Source organism: Bos taurus, chromosome 28 (assembly GCF_002263795.3).
Source record: "Bos taurus isolate L1 Dominette 01449 registration number 42190680 breed Hereford chromosome 28, ARS-UCD2.0, whole genome shotgun sequence".
NCBI classification, from domain to species: Eukaryota; Metazoa; Chordata; class Mammalia; order Artiodactyla; family Bovidae; genus Bos; species Bos taurus.
Window position 1 is genome coordinate 1338664 of NC_037355.1, and position 26380 is coordinate 1365043.

General features: G+C 42.3%; 1 pseudogene; it reads left to right on the top strand.

The window, feature by feature from the left end:
* Positions 1 to 12469: 12469 nt before the first annotated feature.
* On the top strand, positions 12470 to 13335 carry LOC789763 (small ribosomal subunit protein uS2-like; annotated as a pseudogene).
* The last annotated feature ends 13045 nt before the right edge of the window (positions 13336 to 26380 follow it).

The following is a 26380-nucleotide window of genomic DNA, read 5'->3' on the forward strand; positions in this document are numbered from 1 at the left end:
CCTTTCTTTGGGATTGGAATGAAAACTGACCTTTTCCAGTCCTGTGGCCACTGCTGAGTTTTCCAAATTTGCTGGCCTATTGAGTGCAGCACTTTCACAGCATCATCTTTCAGGATTTGGAATAGCTCCACTGGAATTCCATCACCTCCACTAGCTTTGTTCGTAGTGATGCTTTCTAAGGCCCACTTGACTTCACATTCCAGGATGTCTGGCTCTAGGTCAGTAATCACACCATCATGATTATCTGGGTCATGAAGATCTTTTTTATACAGTTCTTCTGTGTTTTCTTGCCATCTCTTCTTAATATCTTCTGCTTCTGTTAGGTCCATACCATTTCTGTCCTTTATCAAGCCCATCTTTGCACGAAATGTACCCTTGGTATCTCTAATTTTCTTGAAGAGATCTCTAGTCTTTCCCATTCTGTTGTTTTCCTCTATTTCTTTGCATTGATCACTGAAGAAGGCTTTCTTATCTCTTCTTGCTATTCTTTGGAACTCTGCATTCAGATGCTTATATCTTTCCTTTTCTCCTTTGCTTTTCACTTCTCTTCTTTTCACAGCTATTTGTAAGGCCTCCCCAGACAGCCATTTTGCTTTTTTGCATTTCTTTTCCATGGGAATGGTCTTGATCCCTGTCTCCTGCACAATGTCACGAACCTCATTCCATAGTTCATCAGGCACTCTAACAGATCTAAGCCCTTAAATCTATTTCTCACTTCCACTGTATAATCATAAGGGATTTGATTTAGGTCATACCTGAATGGTCTAGTGGTTTTCCCTGCTTTCTTCAATTTAAGTCTGAATTTGGTAATAAGGAGTTCATGATCTGAGCCACAGTCAGCTCCTGGTCTTGTTTTTGCTGACTGTATAGAGCTTCTCCTTCTTTGGCTGAATCTTGTATAAACCATCATAAATCTTTTCTGGAACAAGAAAGTGTACAAACAAACATTTCAGTCTCTTGTAAGGACTTTCATACAAATTACTATATGAATGAAAAGTGAAAGTCGCTCAGTCATGTCCAACTCTGCAACCCAGGCCATAATATTGGAGTGGTTAACTGTTCCCTTCTCCAAGGGATCTTCCCAACCCGGGGATCAAAGCCATGGATCTCCCACATTGCGGGCAGATTCTTAACCAGCTGAGCCACAGGGGAAGCCAAAGAATACTAGGGTAGGTAGCCTATCCCTTCTCCAGGAGATCTTCCCAATCCAGGAATGTAACTAGAGTCTCCTGCCTTCCAGGCAGATTCTTTACCAACTGAACTATCAGGGAAGCCCAATGAGAATGAAAGCATACAGCAATTTTATAAGGAATCTGAACTCTACAGAACACTGCCCTGCAGCTGGATCATGAACATAACCTCCTAGTGTACAGGCCATGATACGTATTTCTTATACATTTTATAAAAATACTTTTGCTTGTGAATTTAGCAGAATGCTTGGCATAAGGAGGGTTTCCTTTCTTGAAGGGCTCTCTGAAGAAATGGGAATGGCAGTTTTCCTTTCCTCTGGATAAATTTCCCTATAATAAGCAAGTGGTAGGCCTTTGGATTCATCTGCTGCTGCTGCTGCTAAGTCACTTCAGTCATGTCCAACTCTGTGTGACCCCATAGACGGTAGCCCACTAGGCTCCCCCATCCCTGGGATTCTCCAGGCAAGAACACTAGAGTGGGTTGCCATTTCCTTCTCCAATGCATGAAAGTGAAAAGTGAAAGGGAAGTCACTCAGTAGTGTCTGACTCTTAGCGACCCCATGGACTGCAGCCCACCAGGCTCCTCTGTCCATGAAATTTTCCAGGCAAAAGTACTGGAGTGGGGTGCCATTCCCCTCTCCATTGGATTCATCTAGTTACACTTAAATCTGCCTCAGAAATAAGAATATTCTTCTCAACAGCAAACTCTTGTTTGGAGCACATGACTTGGAGGACTTAAAAAGACTCAGTCATAATGATTGGCAGGTGTTGGAAGCTTTCTTGCCTGTTATCACTTGCACATGACCAACAGGCTCTTTAAGGGTGGCCTGACCTATCTCACACCTGAGAAAACAGGCTGGAGGCTTTAGCATCCTGCACTTAGGACCAGGATCACAACCCAGGCATCTGTGCCTTTAAGCACTAGGTAGCTGCCTGGGTATGAGGGACAGCCAGAACAATTTTAGGTGAAAGTGACAGAAACCCAAATGAAACTGAAGCGAAACAAAGATGGGAAGGAAGTAAATTCGCATTACTGATACCACACAGGGCCCTGTGGGGCTCCTGGGCACAAGGCCTTTGTATCCCCCATTTCTTTAATTATAGGAAACAATGTTCATTCAGCCTCCGTGACCTTCCCTGAGTTACAAGAGGCAGATTCAAACAGTGGTTAATCAGGGGAAGGAGGTGACAGGAGACCAAGGAGAAACAAATGATCTAGAGCAGCTTTGCAGCACAGTCCTATTTCCCCATCAACAAGTACATACAACAAAATCTTTGAGCTGTTTTTCAGCTACCTGAAACCCTCCAGGTGGGGGAAGTTAACAATCAGAGATGGTATGCTGCCCACAAGCATGTAGACCCCAGAGAAGTTGGACCTGAAGGTTGATGCTGCTGACTCCTACTTACCTTACCACCAACCCATCAGAAGAATGTCCACAAGCTGATCATGACTTCTTTGAACCATTACTATGAAACTTGTCACTATCTTCCCCAGGTTGGGACACTTGGTTTGAAGGATGAGCTCACTCTGTCCCCCTTTGCCTGACAAAGCAAGAAAGCTTTCCTTTTCTACTTCCCCCCAAAACTCTGTCTCTGAGATTTGATTTGACACCAGTAAACAGAGAAACTGATCTTTTGGCATCATTACTCAAGCAATGGGAAGGGGTACAGGTATAGGCTGGGTCTTCAGACCCGAACCCAGCACCTCCAACCTGTCTCTCTGTCTCCCAACTCCTTCTCTGGGTGTGTGGGGCCCTAGCCACACAGGACTCCCACCCAGATCTGGGATGCCCAGATCCCACAGAAGCAGCCCCATCTCTGCCCTCTGCAAACCAGCCTGAGTGAGGGCTCTCCCTGGACCATTTGATCGCGGGTTCATCCAGGACTGAGTGCTATTTCTGGCTCATCCTGGGTCATGTGCCTGGTCCTGGTTTGTGGGGATGGGGGAGTACAACAATGTGATTGATAGTGCTGGGCAGCATCGACAGCCAGTCCCCAGGAAGACAGAAGGGTGTGGACAGATGTCTACCACAAAGCGTCCAGGCATCTCAGCATCCTGTGCCTGTGCAGCAGTGCCTTCTCCCTGGAGGCATGCACAGCAGTTCTCTTGCCCGAGGGAAGCCTCCATGCTGGGAAAGTCAGCACTAAGACTGAGCAGCAGGGATGTGGCAGGTGTTCTGCTAGCAGCCCCCTGCCATGGTGAGAAAGCTTCTGTTATGATGTGATGTAGGCGTGATACAGGCAGCTGCCACAGGTCGCTTAGAACCATGAGTTTTGACATTGAACCAGAAACACATTGAGGGTACGGCTCTCCGGCTCTCCATCAGAGCTGAGAGGCTGCCTGCACAGCTTCCTCTAGGGAGGGCAGCCTCCAGGGTCCAGGAGGGCTGATGGAAAGCAGGCACACATTTACAGCACAAGCCTGGATTTGCGGTGCAGAGGTGGTTTCAGTTACATATGGCTGTTCCAGGGATCAGGCCACGCATCTCCGTATTTCTTTCCAAATTCATGGATGCTGACAAATGGCCCTAGGTGATGGAGACTTGGTTTGAAAGTCACCAAAGTCCTCCAGGACCACAGCAATATCTCCTCGCCCACCTGCAATCCCAGGGCTAGGTGCTCCTGTAAAGAAATGAAGCTGAGCACAGTCTATTGCATGGAATACACATGGGCCAAGTGAGGTAGATCTGTGATCAGGCTTCCAATGAGGCTAGTTCCCTTGAACTAGCTGGTTCTGATGCTGGTTTCCCATGGAAAGAGGGTGCCAGCCCTGGGGTGCAGCCGTGGTAGAGCTGACACTGGGGCTCTGGGCCCCGTAGATGTTCCACATAGCTCTAGAAAGAGGGACATGTATGGATTTTCAAAACTGTGATATCAAATTCATTGATTCTATCTGTCAAGGCTAGGTTCAGAGGCAAAAAGTACTTCAAAATGAAAAAAAAAAATTATTTGCAAAAATAAGCGAGGGAATCATACATCAATAAAACCGATAAAAAAATTGAACAATATCTAACCCCCATAAGATCATCATTTTACATCTATCTGTTCATGGTGGGAAAAGATCAGCTCCTTACATCCTGATGTTGTGTACAGCCTCAGACATTAACCCAAAGCCAGGATGATGTGGCTCCTGCTGAGAGTCCTGGATTACAGGAAATGCTCAAGATTTTGTTCTTTGCAGAAACCAAAACTAGACAGAGTGGCTGTATTATTTTTCTTTTGTATGAAGTGCTTTTTCTCCCTACTTGTGGGAAATAAGCTACACAGTAATAACAGAGCTGAATCAAGTGCTGATTTCCTCACGATGAACTTTATTTACATTCTGATCCATTTCTCCTTATTACAGTATCATCCAAACCCTTCAAAGATGTAATCGAAATCAGTATCACCCCTAAGAGTGATCAGGAAGTTCCTAGCATGGTGAGGAAAAGTGGCTTCAACAAACATGACAAGTGTCATTTCACATTGAAGAAGTTAGACAAAGTAGGGCCCAAGTTGCTTCATTCTATTTCTTTCTGTTTTTTTTTTTTTCTTATTTCCTGAACACACTCTGAGACACATGGATCTTTACATCTGTTGATCTTGATGAAGCAGAATATCCTGAAATGTCATTCTTCTCAGCACGTCCTCTCTATTCTGTGACTCTTTCATTGTTCAGGAGGCTGCTGTTTGATGCATCAAGAAAGGCTGAGTATCTTTGGCTTTGATTTCTAACTTTGGTTTTGTGTTGGGTTTTTTTAGCATAGTTTTTAATTTTTAAATTAATTTTTATTGGAGTATAGTTGATTTACAATGTTGTGTTAGTTTCTGCAGTACAGCAAAGTGAACCAGTTGTGCATACACATGTATCCACTCTTTTCCTGTATAGGTCATTATAGAGCATTGAGTAGAGTTCTCGATGCTATCCAGTAGGTCCTCATTAGTTATCTATTTTGTATAGAACAGTGCATATACATCCAACTGAACCTCCCAGTTTTATGCCTCACCTTCTTTCCCCTTTGGTAACCATAAGGTTGTTTCCTATATCTGTGACTATTTCTGTTTTGTAAATAAGTCCACCTGTACCATTTCTTAGATTCCACAAATAAGTGGTATCATATGATATTTGTCTTTCTCTGTCTGACTAACTTCAGTCCGTATGATAATCTCTAGGTCCGTCCATGTTGCTGCAAATGGCATGATTTCATTCTTTTTATGGCTGAGTAATATTTCTGCTAAAGCTGAAACTCCAGTACTTTGGCCACCTCACGCGGAGAGTTGACTCATTGGAAAAGACTCTGATGCTGGGAGGGGTTGGGGGCAGGAGGAAAAGGGGACAACAGAGGATGAGATGGCTGGACGGCATCACCAACTCGATGGACGTGAGTTTGAGTGAACTCTGGGAGTTGGTGATGGACAGGGAGGCCTGTCGTGCTGTGATTCACGGGGTCACAAAGAGTCAGACATGACTGAGCGACTGAACTGAACTGAACTGAATATTTCATTGTATATATGTACAGCTTCTTTACCCATTCCTCTCCAATGGACATTTAGGTTGCTTCCATGTCTTGACTATTGTAAACAGTCCTGCAGTAAACATTAGTGTGGAAATAGTGACAGATTCTATTTTCTTGGGCTCCAAAATCACTGCCGACAGTGACTGCAGCCATGAAATTAAAAGATGCTTGCTCCTTGAAAGGAAAGCATTGACAAACCTAGTCAGTATATTAATAAGCAGAGACATCACTGTGCTGACAAAGGTCCATATAGTCAAAGCTATGGTTTTTCAGTAGTCATGTACAGATGTGACAGTTGGACCATAAAGAAGGCTGAGCACAAAAGAATTGATGCTTTCAAATTATGGTGCTGGGAAAGACTCTTGAAAGCACCTTGGACTGCAAGAATCAAACCAGTCAATCTTAAAGGAAATCACTCCTGAATATTCACTGGAAGGACCTATGCTGAAGCTGAAGCTCCAATACTTTGGACACCTGATGCAAAGAGCCGACTCATTGGAAAAGACCCTGATGCTGGGATAGATTGAAGACAGAAGGAGAAGGGGGCGACAGAGGATGAAGTGGTTGGATAGAATCGCTGACTCAGAGGACATGAGTATGAGAAAACTTGGGAGTTGGTGAAGAAGAGGGATGCTGGTGTGCTGCAGTCCATGCAGCCACAGAGTCAGACATGACTTAGTAACTGAACAACAACAAACATTGGGGTGCATGTATTGTGTCAAATTATAGTTTTCTGTGGATAAATACCCAAGAATGGGATTGCTGGATGATATGATAGCTCTATTAGGTTAGGTTTTTAAGGAACTCCATGCTGTTCTCCACAGTGGCTGTACCAATTTACACTTCCACAGAGTAGGAGGATTTCCTTTTCTCTACAGCCTCTCCAGTTTTTATTGTTTTTGTTTTATTTGTTTATGGTCTTTTTAGATGAGGTCAGTACTGAGGCCCAGAGAAATTCTTGTTCTTGCCCAGAACTTTCTGCAAGTCAGGAGGCCCCTGTCCCTAGCTCTAAGTTGCCAGCATCATTATCCTTGTCACCCCAAGACTATCTGCTGTTCCCCTACCTCACCCAGAAGCAAGGGTGTCACAGAGCTGCCCAGCCCACCGGAACTCTCCATCCCGTTCAGCCAGACTCCAGAGGAAGCAAATTTATCAGCGCTAGCGACAAAGAGCTTTTCTTGCCAGTGTTAAATTCAAAACCAGACTAGCCTATATGTGTGATCCACACTGATAATGTGTAAATACCTACAAATCCACCGCCACGTCTCAAAATGAGGAGCCACAAAAAAAAAAAAAAAAGATCACAACATATAAACAGAAGCTGGAGTGAAGAGTCCTTTCAGACTAATCAGGAAACTGGATGTGTTTTTCAACAGGCCCATCACAAAAGGTCAAGTCTGGCCCAGTGAGCATACGCCACACACACGCCACAAAAGCAAACTTCAACTCACTAGTGAACAAAGAAAAGCAAATGAAGTCAACAACCAAGGCCTTTATTCCCCATCAAATTTCTAACAGAAAAAGTGATGCTACCAGTGTCAGGAGGGCCCCCAGCCCCCTTCCGTCCACACATCTCCCCTCCCCCTTCCTCCCATTTTTTTATTCCTTTTTTTCTGCAGCTGGGCGTTGGCAACTACGTATGTCAAGTCCTCATTTTCTTCTGGTTGCAGAGGTCGCTTACTTGACTCCTCAGCCAAGGGGAATTTGTCCATGTCTAGGGAAAAGCCAGCTGCACATGAGGCCACGTGGAGGGCTGGGTGGTCAGCAGCTAATTCTGTTGGGATTAGCGCAGCATCACTTCTCAGCAGAGACCTGGTCTAGAAAACAAGTCAGCTGGAGACAACATATCCTTTTAGCTGAAGTGCAAGCTTCCCTCTCTCTGGATGCTTTCAAAACAAAAACTGCCCCCAAAAGTGGGGAGAGGAGTTGATAAGAAAATATGACATGGGCTCCAGGTGTGCCTGCCTCCTTCAGCCTGCAGTTTCCCCTCCAGGCGCCACTTTAGCATGAAGTCATGGGTGGGAACATTTGTCAGAACATTTGGGAGATCTGACGTACGGGAATATAATCTCCATTTCAGGACTGCCAGCCACTAAGACCAGTGTGTCCCACTTAGGGAAAAAAAAAAAATCACACACATGTACAATTAGGGCCTTAGTAAAGGAATTCTTAAAATTTCAGTTTGCCAAAGCAAACATAATTTCATTCACTTATTGATTCACTATTGGGTTTCTACTAAGTGCTAAACGCTAGGAATACACAGGTAAAAACAACAGACGTGGCCCCTTCCCAGAGCCAGCATCTAGCGGAGGAACCAATAGAAAATACCGTGGATGCTGTATGACTGAATCACTCTGCTGTACGCCTGACACTAACACAACATCATAAGTCAACTATACTTCAACATAAAATGAAAATTAAAAAAGAAGGAAAGAAAATACATTAGATGTTTTTGGCCCAGGGAGGCTTCTGTGGTAACAACGTCTCCTATTTTCTGTATTCTCAGACTTTAACACGTGATGAATACCTGGCTGCTGTTGTTCAGTCACTCAGTCGTGTCCAGCTCTTTGCAACCCCATGGACTGCAGCACACCAGGCTTCCCTGTCCTTCACCACCTCCCAGAGCCTGCTCAAACTCATGTCCATTGAGTCAGTGATGTTATCTAACCATTTCATGCTCCGCCAACCCTTCTCCTTTTGCCTTTCCTCTTTCCCAGCAAACACTGGAGGGGCTGCAAATCCCCACGGAGAGTTAACTTACCCCAGGAGCAAACTTTTCAAATGCAAAGCAGCCAACCCAGAGCCCACCCTACTGACCAGCTGCTCTATGTGACTCCACTCAGGATCCCCGTCCCCTGCTCCAATGGATCCTGGACCACACAACTAGGGACCCCCACACCCAGTGTCCCCTGAATGATCCAAACCAGCACCCGTGGAGGCTGCTGACCCAGCCTTGCCCTTTCCTTCCCACACAAGCTATAATTAAAGCCCGTACCCACATCTCCCCTTGTTTCCCTACCTCCTGACCGAACAGTCTTCCTCTTGTGGCCTTGCAATGCTCGGCACCTCCTCTTTCTTAGGGAACTTTGGTATAAAAATATTTCTTCTTCATGGCAGTCATTTCCAGGTTTGAGTGTCTTTCCTGATAAAAGAAAGCAGATCAGGGTGGGGTGGGGGGCTTCTGCAGGGTGGAGGTTTAGCTGCTCCCTGAAGCAGGAGGAGTTATTATATCAGAGGTGGGGGCAGGGGAGACATTGCAATCATAGGCCTTAAGGCGGGATGAGACTGGCTTTCTGAGGGCCTGGAGGAGACCTTAGGGGCCAGAACCTGGGGAGCAGGACAGGGGCCCTGTTCACAGGGTGCACCTTCCATGAGCACTTTCTGTTCTGAGTCCTGGGAGCCTGTGGGGCCCACGGCTCCTTCTCAGGGTCCTTGACATGAGGGGCTGTGGTACAAATGCAGACAGAATGTCCTCGTAGGGTTCAAGGGACCCCAGTCTGAACAGGATGTGGCCTGAGCTCATGCCACAAACAACTGGAGAAAACACTCTGTGAACTGCCATAAAAAGGGTTTAAGAGGATATTTGATCAGTTAGCGTGGTGTTTAATAAACAAGGCAGAAAGAATCTTTCAAATACTAAAGGCTAAAGCCCATTTTCCATGTGTTTTCTCATAAAATCCTTCCTCAGTGCATTGCTGGTGCATCTTCGATAGGATTTGACAACTGGGTCCCGTCTGAGGACTGAGCTGTGGTGTGATGTCTCCAGTGGGAGCAACGGAACTCTCTTGAGAATCAGATCAGCTACTGGTGAGAAGAAGGAGCCGTGCCTGCCTCCCTCCCCAAACCGTGCTTCCAAGGCAGTGAGGGAGCAGGCCCAGGAATGCAGTGTGGGGCTATTGACCTATCTGAGGCCCCAGGCACTGTCTGGGGCATCTTTTTTTTTTCCATTTTAGCTTTTTATAGATCTATAATACATATCCAGCAAAATGTCAGATGGTGAGTATGCAGCTCAATGAATTTTCACATTCTGAATTCACTTGTATATTCCACACCCTGATTAACAAACAGCATCACCAGCAATCCAGAATCCCCTCAGAGACTCACTTTGGTCACTATATGCTCTGCAGGCAATCACTATCCTAAGTGTTCTTATTGAGATAAAACTGATATGATGTCAAATTAACCATTTGAAAGTGAACAGTTCAGTATCACTTAATCCACTCACAATGCTGTGCAACCATGCCCACCTCTGTTTAGTTCCAAAACACTGTCATCACCCCAGAACAAAGCCCCTCATCCAGGAAGCAGTTCCTCATCTATAACCTACCTCACCTCAGCTCCTGGAAACCACCTCTCCGCTTTTTGTTCCTAGATTTACCTATTCTGGATATTCATACAAAAGGAGTCAGACAGCATATGACCTTTCATGTTTAGCTTCTTTCACTTAGTGTAAGGTTTTCAAGATTCATCCACTTTATAGCTTCATTCTTTGTATCGCTGAACTATATGAATGGGGTACATTTCTTTATGCATTCATCTACTGATGAGTTATTATCACTTTCAGTCTATTATGAATAATGTTGCTCCAAACATTCATGTACAAGTGTTTGTTTTAGTACCTGGTTTCAAATCTTTTGTGTATATATCAAGGAGTGGAATTTCTGAGCCATAAGGCAATCCTATATTTAACTTTTTGAGGAACTGCAAAACTGTCTTCCAAAGTGACTGCACCATTTGACATTCCCACCAGCAGTGCATGAGAATTCCAGCTCCTCCATATCCTTGCCAGTATTTTTTGTATTTTTTTTTTTTTTTGCATATCTGAGTGAGAACGAAGTGGCCTCTCATTGCAGTCTGATCCATGTTTCCAGAATGACATTGAACATCATGTGCTTATTACCCATTTGTTTATTTTTTTCTTCTATAGAAAAGTCTATTTAAATCCTTTGCCTATTTTTAATTAGGTTACTCATTTTTTACTGGTGAATTTTGGGAATTATTTCTCTTTTCTGGACACAAGTTTCCTAGCAAATATATGATTTGCAAATATTTTCTTCCATCCTGTGGGTTGTCTTTTCACTTTCTTGATAGTATCCTATGAAAAACAAAGGTCTTCAATTTTGAAGCTCTGGTTCAAGATGGTCACATGGTAGGATCCCAAACTTTCCTCCTACCATAGACACACAGTCTATAGCTACATATAGAATGATTTCCTCTGGAAAAAAAAAGAAAAGATCTCACAATTGTCTAAATAACTCTTAGTACATTGGGTGAGTGAGAAAAAACACATCGAAGTGGGTACGAGATGCTGAGACACAGTCTCACCATACACCCCACGCTCAGCATGGAGACCCACAATTGAGAGGGAACTCCCATCCCAAAGCTTCCCCCTGAGAAGTGAAGGGTCTGAACCCACATCTGGCACCCATACTTTCAAGACTTGCACTTGGGAAATGAGCCCTCAAAACATCTAACTATGAAAGTCACTGGAGCTATCTACAAGATACATGAGGCTGTCATGATCTTGAAGGGCATGATCTTGAAGGGAAACAGCTCTTGAAGAGCAGCATGAACTTGCTCCCAGGGTGCAGGGGCAGTGGCTGAAAAGAGCCCAGACTTTCTGTGAAAGAGGCTTGTTGATCTTGAAGCATCGGCCTGAGGGGCCGGCCTCTAGCTTGACACCCTCTGGTGTTCAGATGGCCCTCTCTGCAGGCCAGTAGGGGCCATCTTCACTCTCTGCCTCACTCCACGCTGCCACTATTGAGCTTGCACCCTCATCTGACACCCAGTTTTTGCAGCTGCCACCCAGGAGACACCTCTTGATTGCCTGACTCTGCTAGCTGGTGGGCTGATGCTCGTGGGTCCCACAGGGCTGTAACAAATGGAGAAAGGGTTTAACAGACACAGCAGAGACAGCAGACCAAGGGCTGTCAGCTCATCTCCACAGCTAAAGCCTGAGGGGCAGGCTCCAAACAAAATGTCTATAGAGATGTAACCCTTCCCAGAGGCCTGGAGGGCAGGCACCATCTTCACACTGTCCTCTGCCATGTTCCAGAGGGCACAGACCTCCCAGAGAGGAGCTGTACACATTTGGTACCCCAGTTTTCACATCTGGTTTCCTGGTTTTCATATCTGGTGCCCTGGTTTCTCTGGCTGACCACAAGGGATGTCCCTGGATGCCCTGGGGGACTCATATTTGTAGGTCTCAGGGGACTGGGACAAACAGAGGGATAGTTTTTGGCCAGCTGCCACCAGGGCACAGAGCAGACCCAGAAGACTGAAACTAACCCCCTTCTTTCTTTGAAAGGGGCCTATATACTGACCTTCATGGCTCTAGCCTAAAGAGCAGAGTTCTAATTAAACTTGTATCTAGGGTCTTCCCAGGCAGCTCTAGTGGTAAAAGAATCTGCCTACTAATTCCGGAGACCCAAGAGAAGCAGTTTCGATCCCTGGGTTGGGAAGATTCCCCTGTAAGAGGAAATGGCAACCCACTCCAGTATTCTTGCCTGGAAAATTCCATGGACAGAGGAAGCTGATGGGCTACAGTCCATAGGGTTGCAAAGAGTTGGATACAACTGAGCACACACACACACATTATGGGGCTGAGTGCAATCCTCTCCAGAGACCAGGGAGGCTGGTGGGTGCCATCTTCAAGCCTGCTCTCTGCCCTGCTTGAGGTCATTGCTGTCTCCAAGAAAGGAAATTGTGGCTTTTCTGTGCTATCCAGACAGGGTCCATATGGCACTGTTCTGGATTCCCAGCGTAACTTAAAGGGAAACTTTCATGATACCTGGAACCTTTGATGTACTGCAAATGAAGGAGGAGGATATCCTCAAATTCTTGCGAGAACCCACTTGGGTGGTGTCAACCTTAACTTCCAAATGGAACAGTACATCTACAAAAGGAAAAGTGATGGCATCATAAATCTGAAGGGAACTTCAGAGAAGCTTCTCTTGGCAGCTTGTGCCACTGTTGTCACTAAAAACTCAGCTGATGTCAGTGTCACATCCTTCAGGAAGTTTATTGCAGCCACTGGAGCCACTCCGATTTCTGGCCACTCACTCCGGGCTCCTTCTCTAACCAGATCCTGATGGCCTTCCAAGAGCAAAGACATCTGGTGCTCACTGGTTTCAGGGCTGACTGTCAGCTTCTGTGAGAGGCTCTACATTAACCTGCCTATCATTGTTCTGTGTAACACAGACTGTCCTCTGTGCTATGTGGACACTGCTATCCCATGCAACAACCAGGGAGCTCACTCAGTGGGTCTGATGTGGGGGGGGTGCTCACCTGGAAAGTTCTGCACATGCATGGCACAATCCCCAGTGAACACGCATGGGAGGTCATGCCTGATCTCTACTTCTACAGAGATCCTGGAGAGACTGAAAAGGAAGACCAGGGAACAGCTGAGAAGGCTGTGACCAAGGAGGAATTTCAGGGAGAATGGATCACTCCAGCTCTGGAGTTCACTGCTGTTCAACCTGAGGTGGCAGACTGGTCTGAAGGCACGCTGGTGCCCTCAGAGCCTACTCAGCAGTTCCCCACTTGAGACTGGAGCATTCCAACCTGCCACTGAAGACTGGTCTGCAGCTCCCACTGCTCAGGACACTGGATGGGCAGCAGTGGTCTTAAGCTCTTCTACAAACTCGTAAAGTGGAAATAGGTTGACAGAAAATAAACTGTTTTGAAAGAAAAGAATAGAAGAGATTGTGTACATGTCTGTTGCCTAGCTTTTGTGTTTGTTGCCCAGAGGACACATTCCTTGATAGCTGGCTCTGGTAGCCAGTGGGGCTTGTGCTCACAGCTTCAACAGGATGGTAGCAAACAAAGAAACAATTCTTCACTGGCTACTACCCAGGGCTCAGTGAAAAAGGAGCAGAGAAGAATGCCCATCTCTCAGCCTTCTCCAAAAGAGGTATATTTACATACTTTAAATGCTGCTGCCAAAGAGTCTGGCTTTCAATCAGCCTACATCTAGATACTGACCAGGATCCTCCCCTTTGGAACACTGACAAGTCTTGGTACAGCCTCAGCTCCTGGGAGCCACTAAGAATAGACAGTCTGGACAATCACAAAGGTTTAAGACACAACCAAGAGCTAGGGCGGGGTTGAATAATAAGGTTCATCTCCTACACGAGATCACACCTTCAAGACTGAGAAAAGTGGCCGTTTTATCTAATACATAGAAACCAACACAGAGAGTCAAGGAAAATGGAGTAATATGTTCCAAATTAACAAACAAGATAAAACCTCAAAAAAGACCTTAATGACACAGAGATAAGTGATTTACCTGATAAGAGTTCAAAATAATGGTTATAAAGACACTCATCATGCTTCGGAGAAGAATGAATGAACAAAGTGAGAATTTCAACAGAGATGGAAAATACAAGAAAGCACTAAAAGAAATCACAGAACTAAAGAACACAGTAACTGTACTGAAAAATACAGAAGAAAGGATCAGCAAACTCTAATACAGGGCCACTGGAACCCACCTAATCAGAGCAGAAAAAAGAAAAAAGAATGAAAAAGGGTGAAGGTGGTGTATGAGACAGTATCAAGTGGACCAACATTCAGATTCTAGGAATCTCAGAGGAAAAATGAGAGAGAAAGGGTCGGAAGGTTTCTTTGAAGAAATAATGGCTAAAAACGTCCATAGCCTGGGAAAGGAAATAGGCATCCAGATCAAGGAAGCCAAGAGAGTTCCAAAGATAAGCCCAAAGAGACCCACACCAGATTACATTACAATTAAATTGTCAAGAGTTAAAGACAAGGAAAGGATATTAAAAGAGTAAAGAGAAAAATAAGTTATGTCCAAGGGAACCTACATTGAGATTATCAGTAGATACTCTTATTATTGGTAGAAAATAACTTTGCAGAAACTTCGCAGGTCAGAAGCGAGTGGCATCATATAATTAAAGGGCTAAAAGAAAAAAGAAAAAAAAAAAACAGCAACCAAGAATACTCTCCACAACAAAGTTGTCCCTCAGAACTGAAGAGATTTCTAAACAAGGAAAATCTAAAGGAGATCATCACCACTAAACCTATATTATAAGAAATATTAACAAGACTTCTTTAAGTTGAAGCAAAATGCAGTAATTAGTAACAGGAAAACATATGAAAGTAGAAATCTCACTGGTAGATACATACATATATATATATATATATATAGTAAAATTCAGAATAATCTAACATTGTAAATGTGGTGGATTAATCACTTACAAAGCCAGCTGCTGCTGCTGCTAAGTCGCTTCAGTCGTGTCCGACTCTGTGCGACCCCGTAGACGGCAGCCCACCAGGCTCTCCCCTCCCTGGGATTCTCCAGGCAAGAACACTGGAGTGGGTTGCCATTTCCTTCTCCAATGCATGAAAGTGAGAAGTGAAAGTGAAGTCGGTCAGTCGTGTCTGACTCTTCGCGACCCCATGGACTGCAGTCTACCAGACTCCTCCATCCATGGGATTTTCCAGGCAAGAGTACTGGAGTGGGGTGCCATCGCCTTCTCCGTACAAAGCTAGCTGGAAGGTTAAAAGATAAAAGTAGAAAAATAACTATAATTACAATGATTTGTTAAAGGATACATAAGCTAAAAATATGCAAATTGTGACATCAAAAATACATAACATGGTGGGAAAGTAAAAATGTATATCTATAGAATGAATTCAAGCTTAATTATTATCAACTTAAACTATTATAAATATAAATTGTTTTATGTAAGTCTCATGGTAATCATAAAGCAAAAAACCTATAGTAGATAAAAAAGATAAAGAGAAAGGAATCTAAGCATACTGCTACTGAAAATCATCAAATCACAAATGAAGAGCAAGAGAAGGAACAAAGGGATTACAAAATATCCAGAAAACAAGTAACAAAATGGCAGCAAGTAAATGCCCATCAATAATTACTTTAAATGTTAATGGACTAAATTCTCAAATTGGAGTGACTGAATGGAAAAAAAACCCTATATGCTCCCTTCAAGAGACTCACTTCAGATGTAAACACATACAGAAGGAACGTGAAAAGATAGGGAAAGATATCCCATGGAAAAGGAAATCAAAAGAAAGCTGGGTTAGCTACACTTTTATCAGACAAAATAGAGTTTAAGACAAAGACTGCAATAAGCAACAAAGAATGGGATTATATAATGATGAAGGTTTCAATCCAACTAAAGGATATAACATTTGCAAATATTTATGCACCCAATATAGGGGAGCCTATTTACATAAAGCAAATGTTAACAGACCTAAGGGAGAAACAGAAATGCAGTAATGAGGAGACTTTAATATTCTAGTTTCATCAGTGACTAGATCATCCAGATGTACAATCAATAAGGAAATATTGGCCTTAAACAACATGTTAGACCAGACGGACTTTGTCATTCAGTTGCTCAGTCGTGTCCGACTCTTGGCGACCCCATGGACTGCAGCATACCAGGCTTCCCTGTCCTTCACCATCTCTCAGAGCTTACTCAAACTCATGTCCATTGAGTTGATGGTGCCATCCAACCATCTTGTCCTCTGTCATCCCCTTTTCCTCCTGTCTTCAATCTTTCCCACCATCAGGGTCTTTTCTAATGTCACTTCTTCACATCAGGTGGCCAAATTATTGGAGCTTCAGCTTCAGTATCAGTCCTTCCAATGAATATTCAGGACTGATTTCCTTTAGGATGGACTGGTTGGATCTCCTTGCAGCCCAAGGGACTCTCAAGAGTCTTCTCCAACATCACAGTTCAAAAGCATCAATCCTTTGATGCTCAGCTTTCTTTATGGTCCAACTCTCACATCCATACATGACAACTGGAAAAACCATAGCTTTGACTAGACGGACTTTGTCAGCAAAGTAATATCTCTACTTTTTAATAATGTCTAGGTTTGTCATAGCTTTTCTTCCAAGAAGCAAGCATATTTTAATTTCATGGCTGCAGTTACCAACTGCAGTGATTTTGGAGCCCAAGAAAATAAAGTCTGTCTTTCCATTGTTTCCCCATCTATTTGCCATGAAGTAATGGGACCAGATGCCATGATCTTAATTTTTTGAATGTTGAGTTTTAAGTCAGCTTTTTCATTCTCCTCTTTCACCTTCATCAAGAGGGTCTTTAGCTCCTCTTTGCTTTCTGCCATAGGAGTTGTAGCATGTGTTACAACTCCTGATGTTATTGATATTTCTCCCTGCAATCTTGATTCCAGCCTGTGCTTCATCCAGCCTGGCATTTCAAATGATGTACTCTTCATATAAGTTAAATAATCAAGGTGACAATATACAGCCTTGAGGTACTCTTTCCCAGTATTGAACCAGTCAATTTCTCCATGTCTGGTTCCATACCCATGAACAGCATGAAAAGGCAAAAAGATATGACACTGAAAGATGAACTCCTCAGGTCGATAGGTGCCCCATATGCAACTGGAAAAGAGTGGAGAAATAGTTCCTGAAGGAATGAAGAGGCTGAGCCAAAGTGAAAACAATGCCCAGTTGTGGACGTGACTGGTGATGGAAGTAAAGTCTGATGCTGTAAAGAACAATATTGCAAAGGAACCTGGAATGTTAGGTCCATGAATCAAGGTAATTTGGAAGTGGTCAAACAGGAGATGGCAAGAGTGAACATCAACATTTTAGGAATCAGTGAACTAAAATGGACCGGAATGGTTGAATTTAATACAGATGACCATTATATCTACTACTGTGGACAAGAATCCCTTAGAAGAAATGGAGTAGCCCTCATAGTCAACAAAAGTGTCTGAAATGCAGTACTTGGGGGCAATCTCAAAAACGACAGAATAATCTATGTTCGTTTCCAAGGCAAACCATTCACTATCACAGTAATCCAAGTCTATGCCCCAACCACTAATGCCGAAGACAGATTTAGCAGACATTTATAAAATATTCCCTCCAAAAGAAACAGATTACAGATTATTCTCAACTGCACATGGAACATTCTCCACAACAGATCCTATGTTAGGCCATGAAACAAGTCTTAATAGTTTAAGGAGATTTAAATCATATAAAGCATCTTTTTAGACCACAGTGATATAAAACTACAATAATGGTATAAAGCTGTGTATAACTACAATTACACTAAGAAAAAGCTGAGAAAATCGAAATATGTGGAGAGTAAACACATGCTACTGAACAATCAATAGATCAAGGAAGAAATTTAAATGTTCCATGAGATAAATGAAAATTTACAAGATGCAGCAAAGGCAGTTCTAAGAGAGAAGCTCATAGTGGAAAATGCTTACATCAAGAAGCAAGAAAAATCTCAAACAAACAATCTAATATTAAAATTCAAGGAAGTAGAAAAAGAAGGAAAAATGAATTACAATAGCAGAAGAAAGGAAAAAAAAAAAAAGATCAGAGTAGAAATAAGTAAAATAAAGACTAAAAAGGAAATAGAAAAGATCAAGGAAACTAATAGTTGTGGTTTTTTTCTTTTTATGATTAAATGTGACAAATCTTTAGATCACAAAGAAAAAAATTAAAATAAATTTAGAAAGGAAAGACACTACAACAGATCACAAAACACTACTTATGAACAATCACACACCAACAAATTAGATAACTTAGAATAAACTGATAAATTCCTAGAAACAAACTACCAAGACTGAGTCATGAAGTAATAGAAAATCTAAACAGACTGATTACTAATAAGAAGACTGAATCAGTAAACAAAGCCTCCCAAAAAACAAAAGTCTAGTACCACATGGCTTCACTGATGAATTGTTCCAAATATTCAAAGAAGAATTAATACCAATCTGTCTCAAACTCTTCCAAAAAACAAAAGAGGAGAGAATTCTTCCAAACTCATTTTGTTAGGCCAGCATCACCATGCTACCAAAACCAGACAAGGATACTACAAGAAAAGAAAACTATAGGCAAGTATCCCTGATGCAAAAATCCTCAGCAAAATATTAGCAAACCAAATCCAACAATACATTTAAAAGAACAAAAACTGTTAGTAAAGTAGAACGTATTCCAGAAAGGCAAGGATGGCTCAATATCCACAAGTCAATCGATGTAAGGACTAAAAACCATATGAGCATCTGAATAGATGCAGAAAAAATTCACTTGACAAAATTCAGCATCTATTTATGATTTAGAAAACAAATTTTCAACAATATGATATACAAGGAGTGTACATCAGCGTAGTAAAGACCATATATATGACATCCCCACCACTAACATAACACTTAACAATGAGAGGCTGAAAGCATTTCCTTTAAGATCAGGAACAAACATGTAGAGAGTAAACACATGCTAGGATGCCCATTCTCACTACTTTATTCAACATATTGGGTTGGCCAAAACTATTTTTTGCATTTTTTTTGACCAACCCAATAGTCTTGGGAGTCCTAACCACAGTAATTAGACAAGAAGAAGAAACAGAAAGCATTCAAGTTAGAAAGAAAGAAGTAAAACTGTTACTATTTGCAGATGACATGACACTACTTATAGAAAACCCAAGAGACTCCACCAAAAAAAAAAAAAAAAAAGGTTGGTCTATAAACAAATTCAGTAAAATTCCAGGAAATATTATTTCTATACATATGAAATAATAAGGAATATTCATATATACTGTTCTTTGTCCCCATTTTCCAGCACAGAACTCCTAAAACCCTTATAAATTCCTAAGTGATAAGGAATCATCTAGGATCATCTCTTATTCCAATATTTCTCTTAGACTTCATCCCTGACACAGGGCCACAAATCTGTAAATTTCTGAGTGGTAAGAGCCCCAGGAGCATGTTTTGTTCTACTGAGATGACTCTGGGTGGACTCTTGCATGGGACCTGTGTGGGGGCTGGTAACCACAGAAAGATCAAACAATGATCAGAAGTTTGCAGCTTTCTGCCCCACTCTATTTTCCAGAGAACGGAGAGGGTCTAGAGACAGAGTTAATAATCGATCATGTCTATGTGAAGAAGCTTCCATAATATCCCAATATTATGAGGTTTAGAAAGCTTCCAGATTGGCAACACATCCACAATGGGAGAGTTATGCACCCCGACTTCATGAGGTCAGAAGCTCCTGCACTTAAGACATTGAGCAGTTAATACCCAAAATATATAAAGAAGTCAGGATAGTAAATATTTTGTAATAACCTACAATGGAAAATAATATCAAAAATAATATATGTGTCTATGTATGACTGAATCACCTTGTTGTGTACCTGAAACATTGTAAATCAACTATACTTCAGTGAAATACATAAAAAAGAAAAAAACAAGTCAGAGACTTCCTTGGTTGTCCAGTGGCTAAGACTTTGCACTTCCAGTGCATAGGGCCTGGGTTGAGACCTTGGTCAGGGAACTAGATCCCACATGCTGCAACAAAGAGTCTGCATGCTGCAACTAAAGATGCCCCATGTCAGGACTAAGACCTGAAGCAGCCAAATAAATAAGTATTTTTAAAACAACCCGCAGGAGGCTGTCCTAAGATGGCAGAGGAATAGGACAGGGAGACCACTTTCTCCCCCACAAATTCATCAAAAGAACATTTGAGCGCCAAGCAAATTCCACAGAACAACTTCTGAATGCTGGCAGAGGACATCAGGCACCCAGAAAAGCAGCCCATTGTCTTCGAAAGGAGGTAGGACAAAATATAAAAGATAAAAAGAGAGGCAAAAGAGGTAGGGATGGAGACTCCCTGGAAGGGAGTCTTTAAAAATAGAGATGTTTCCAAACACCAGGAAACAATCTCTCCCGCGGGTCTGTGGCGAGCCTTGGAATCTCAGAGGGCAAAATAACCTTGAGGAAAAATAAATAAATAATTAAAACCCACAGATTACGTGCCTAACAGCAACTCCCAGCGGTGCAACAGCCCAGACGCTCCCATCCCCCACTAGCAAGCGGGGGAGGGACAGGGAGGAGAGGGCGGCATTGCTTAGGATAAGGACTGGGCCTGAATGCCCTGAGGGCAATCTGAGGAAACTAGCTTGAGATAGCAACCCAGACTGTGGGATTAGCGATCACGCCGAAAAGCCCTAACTACCACCAGGCACACCCACAGAACAAACGACTGAGCAGAGCTAGCTGGCTGTGGACCAGCCCATTCCCCGCTGGAGACAGGCAGGTGAGGGCAGCTAGAGCCAGAAGTGGGCAATCGCAGCCCCAGACAGGCATCCTATACCAAACTGCAAGCAGACTTCGTTGCTAACCAAGATTTCTTGGGATTCTGGATGGTCGACATTCAATGGGAGGGTCGCAGCCAGAGATCAGCTTCCCAGAAGAGACACAGGGCACACCTGAGAAGGCATGCCCATTGTACACCCAGAAAACCGAGCGGCTGGGATGGGGGAGGGGATAAGTCGCAGCTTTCAACTGGGCGACTATGCACGCCAAGGACCTGGTCTCCTGAGCTGCTCGGACCTGGGACGGGTGCAAAACGCAGGCCCAACCAAGTCAGGTACCTGAGTACCTGAACCTGAGCGGCTTAGACCTGGGAAGTGTATGCAAACCAGCGCCTGCATCAGACTGTTCTTGGCAGAGCAACCTAAAGTCTGAGCAGTATAGACTGGGAAAGCACACACGCCGTGAGCGGGGGCAAACCCAGTGTGGCTGAATCATTGTGAACACACGCCAGTGATATTTGTTTGCAGTGTTCCTCCCTCTCCAAAGCACGACTGAACAAGCGAGCCTTAAAAAAAGTGACCACCACCGCGCCCCTTGTGTCGGGGCAGAAATCAGACACTGAAGAGACCAGCAAACAGAAGAAGCTAAAATAAAGAGGGAACTGCTTTGAAAGTGATAGGTGCAATAGATTAAAACCCTGTAGTTAGCACCGACTATATAGGAAGGGGCCTATAGACCGTGAGAAGTACAAGCTGGACCAAGGAACTATCTGAAAATTAACTGACCCCACACTGTCTGCAACAGCTCCAGAGAAAATCTTAGATATATTTTTACTATTATAATTTTTTCAATTAAAAAATTATTTTATTTTGTTATTTTTAAGTCCCCATTACTCCTTTAATTTTCATTTTTATAACCTATTACCTTGCAAAAAAAAAAAAAAAGACCCTATTTTTAAAGCAAACTTCATATATATATATATATATTTATAATTTCTGTGACTTTGTGTGTTTTGTTTTGTGCTTTTTTTGTTGTTGGTTTTTTTGGGTTTTTTTAATATTGTATTTTTGAGAATCTAACCTCTACTCAAGATTTTTAATCTTTGCTTTTTGGTATTTGTTATCAACTTTGTACCTTTAAGAACCCAATCTTCAGTACCCATTTTTACTTGGGAGTGAGATCACTGGCCTGATTGCTCTCTCCCCCTTTTGACTCTCCTTTCTCTCCACCATGTTGCCTCTATCTCCCCTCTCCCCCTTTTCTTCTCTACCCACTAGGTGAATCTCTTTGTGTGTTCCGGGCTGTGGAGAACACTTAGGGAACTGATTGCTGGCTGGATCTGTCACTCTATTTTTGATTCCCTCTTTTATCCTCCTGGCCACCTCTGTCTCCTTCCTCCCTCTTCTCTTCTCTGTGTAACTCCATGAACATCTCTAAGAGATCCAAACTGTGGAGAGCACATGCTCTCTCCCCTTTTGACTCCCCCTCTTCTCCTCCTGGTCACCTCTATCTCCCTCCTCCCTCTTCTCTTCTCCATGTAACTCTGTGTACCTCTCTGGGTGTCCCTCACTGTGGAGAAACTTCATCATTAACCTAGATGTTTTATCATTGGTGCTGTATAGATGGAGAAGTCTTGAGGCTACTGTAACAATAAGACTGAAAACCAGAGGCAGGAGGCTTAAGTCCAAAAAGAACTTAAGTTCTCTGAGAACACCAGAGAATTCCTAAATCCAGGCAACATTAATCAATAGGAGCTCATCAAACACCTCCATACATACACTGAAACCAAGCACCACCCAAGGGCCAATAAGCTCCAGAGCAAGACATACCATGCAAATTCACCAGAAACACAGGAACATAACCCTGAGCCTCAATATACAGGCTGACCAAAGTCACACCAAACCCACTGACATCTCAAAAATATTACTGGACACTTTGTTGCACTCCAGAAAGAAGAAATCCAGCTCTACCCACCAAAATACCAACACTAGCTTCCCTAACCAGAAAACCTTGACAAGCCACCCATCCAACCCCACCCACAGCGAGGAACCTCCACAATAAAGAGGAACCACCAACCGCCAGAATACAGAAAGGCCACCCCAAACACAGGAATATGAACAGATGAAAAGGCAGAGAAATACCCAGCAGGTAAAGGAACAGGATAAATGCCCACCAAACCAAACAAAAGAGGAGGAGATAGGGAATCTACCTGGTAAAGAATTCTGAATAATGATAGTGAAAATGATCCAAAATCTTGAAAACAAAATGGAGTTACAGATAAACAGCCTGGAGACAAGGATCGAGAAGATGCAAGAAATGTTTAACAAGGACCTAGAAGAAATAAAAAAAGAGTCAATATATAATGAGTAATGCAATAAATGAGATCAAAAACACTCTGGAGGAAACCAACAGTAGAATAACAGAGGCAGAAGATAGGATAAGTGAGGTAGAAGATAGAATGGTAGAAATAAATGAAACAGAGAGGAAAAAAGAAAAACAAATTAAAAGAAATGAGGACAATCTCAGAGACCTCTGGGACAATGTTAAACGCCCCGACATTCGAATCATAGGAGTCGCAGAAGAAGAAGACAAAAAGAAAGGCCATGAGAAAATACTTGAGAAGATAATAGTTGAAAACTTCCTTAAAATGGGGAAAGAAATAATCACCCAAGTCTGAGAAACCCAGAGAGTCCCAAACAGGATAAACCCAAGGCAAAACATCCCAAGACACATATTAATCAAATTAACAAAGGTCAAACACAAAGACCAAATATTAAAAGCAGCAAGGGAAAAACAACAAATAAACATACAAGGGGATTCCCATAAGGATAACAGCTGATCTTTCTTTTTTTTTTCTTTTTCATAGCATTTCTTTATGTTTTATTTATTTATTTATTTTAATTAGAGGCTAATTATGTTACAATATTGTATTGGTTTTGCCATACATTGGCATGAATCTGCCATGGATGTACATGTGTTCCCCATCTTGAAGCCCCCTCCCATCTCCCTCCCCACATCATCCATCTGGGTCATCCTAGTGCACCAGCCCCGAGCACCCTGTATCATGCATCAAACCTGGACTGGCAATTCATTTCACATATGATATTTTACATGTTTCAGTGCCATTTTCCCAAATCATCCCCACCTCGCCCTCTCCTGCAGAGTCCAAAAGACTGTTCTATACATTTGTGTCTCTTTTGCTGCCTGGCATACAGGGTTATCGTTACCATCTTTCTAAATTCCATATATGTGCGTTAGTATACTGTATTGGTGTTTTTCTTTCTGGCTTACTTCACTCTGTATAATAGGCTCCAGTTTCATCTACCTCATTAGAACTGATTCAAATGTATCCTTTTTAATGGCTGAGTAATACTCCATTGTGTGTATGTACCACTGCTTTCTTATCCATTCATCTCCTGTTGGACATCTAGGCTGCTTCCATGTCCTGGCTATTATAAACAGTGCTGCAATGAACATGTGTCTCTTTCATTTCTGGTTTCCTCAGTGTGTATGCCCAGAAGTGGGATTGCTAAGTCATAAGGCAGTTCTATTTCCAGTTTTTTAAGGAATCTCCACACTGTTCTCCATAGTGGCTGTACTAGTTTGCATTCCCACCAACAATGTAAGAGGGTTCCCTTTTCTCCACACCCTCTCCAGCATTTATTGCTTGTAGACTTTTGGATACCAGCCATTCTGACTGGCCTGAAATGGTACCTCATTGTGGTTTTGATTTGCATTTCTCTGATAATGAGTGATGTTGAGCATCTTTTCATGTGTTTGTTAGCCATCTGTATGTCTTCTTTGGAGAAATGTCTATTTAGTTCTTTGACCCACTTTTTGATTGGGTCGTTATTTTTCTGGAATTGAGCTGCAGGAGTTGCTTGTATGTTTTTGAGATTAATCCTTTGTCAGTTACTTCACTTGCTATTATTTTCTCCCATTCTGAAGGCTGTCTTTTCACCTTGCTTATAGTTTCCTTTGTCGTGCAGAAGCTTTCATTTTAATTAGGTCCCATTTGTTTATTTTTGCTTTTATTTCCAGTATTCTGGGAGGTGGGGCATATAGGATCCTGCCGTGATGTATGTCAGAGGGTGTTTTGCCTATGTTCTCCTCTAGCAGTTTTATAGTTTCTGGTCTTACGTTTAGATCTTTAATCCATTTTGAGTTTATTTTTGTGTATGGTGTCAGAAAGTGTTCTAGTTTCATTCTTTTACAAGTGGTTGACCAGTTTTCCCAGCACCACTTGTTAAAGAGATTGTCTTTTCTCCATTGTATATTCTTGCCTCCTTTGTCAAAGATAAGGTGTCCATAGGTGCGTGGATTTATCTCTGGGCTTTCTATTTTGTTCCATTGATCCATGTTTCTGTCTTTGTGCCAGTACCATACTGTCTTGATGACTGTGGCTTTGTAGTAGAGCCTGCAGTCAGGCAGGTTGATTCCTCCAGTTCCATTCTTCTTTCTCAAGATTGCTTTGGCTATTCAACATTTTTTGTATTTCCATACAAATTGTGAAGTTATTTGTTCTAGCTCTGTGAAAAATACCGTTGGTAGCTTGATAGGGATTGCATTGAATCTATAGATTGCTTTGGGTAGTATACACATTTTCACTATATTGATTCTTCGATCCATGAACACGGTGTATTTCTCCATCTATTAGTGTCCTCTTTGATATCTTTCACCAGTGTTTTATAGTTTTCTATATATAGGTCTTTAGTTTCTTTAGGTAGATATATTCCTAAGTATTTTCTTCTTTTCGTTGCAATGGTGAATGGAATTGTTTCCTTAATTTCTCTTTCTATTTTCTCATTATTAGTGTATAGGAATGCAAGGGATTTCTGTGTGTTGATTTTATATCCTGCAAGTTTATTGTATTCATTGATTAGCTCTAGTAATTTTCTGGTGGAGTCTTTAGGGTTTTCTATGTAGAGGATCCTGTCATCTGCAAACAGTGAGTGTTTTACTTCTTCTTTTCCAATTTGGATTCCTTTTATTTCTTTTTCTGCTCTAATTGCTGTGGCCAAAACTTCCAAAACTATGTTGAATAGTAGTGGTGAGAGTGGGCACCCTTGCCTTGTTCCTGACTTTAGGGGAAATGCTTTCAATTTTTCACCATTGAGGATAATGTTTGCTGTGGGCTTGTCATGTAATAGCTTTTATTATGTTGAGGTATGTTCCTTCTATTCCTGCTTTCTGGAGGGTTTTTATCATAATTGGATGTTGAATTTTGTCAAAAGTTTTCTCTGCATCTATTGAAATAATCATATGGCTTTTATTTTTCAAATTGTTAATGTGGTGTATCACATTGATTGATTTGTGGATATTGAAGAATCCTTGCATCCCTGGGATAGAGCCCACTTGGTCATGATGTATGATCTTTTTAATGTGATGTTGGATTCTGGTTGCTAGAATTTTGTTAAGGATTTTTGTATCTATGTTCATCAGTGACATTGGCCTGTAGTTTTCTTTCTTTCTTTCTTTCTTTTTTTTGTGGCATCTTTGTCAGGTTTTGGTATTAGGGTGATGGTGGCCTCATAGAATGAGTTTGGAAGTTTACCTCCCTCTGCAATTTTCTGGAAGAGTTTGAGTAGGATAGGTGTTAGCTCTTCTCTAAATTTTCGGTAGAATTCAGCTGTGAAG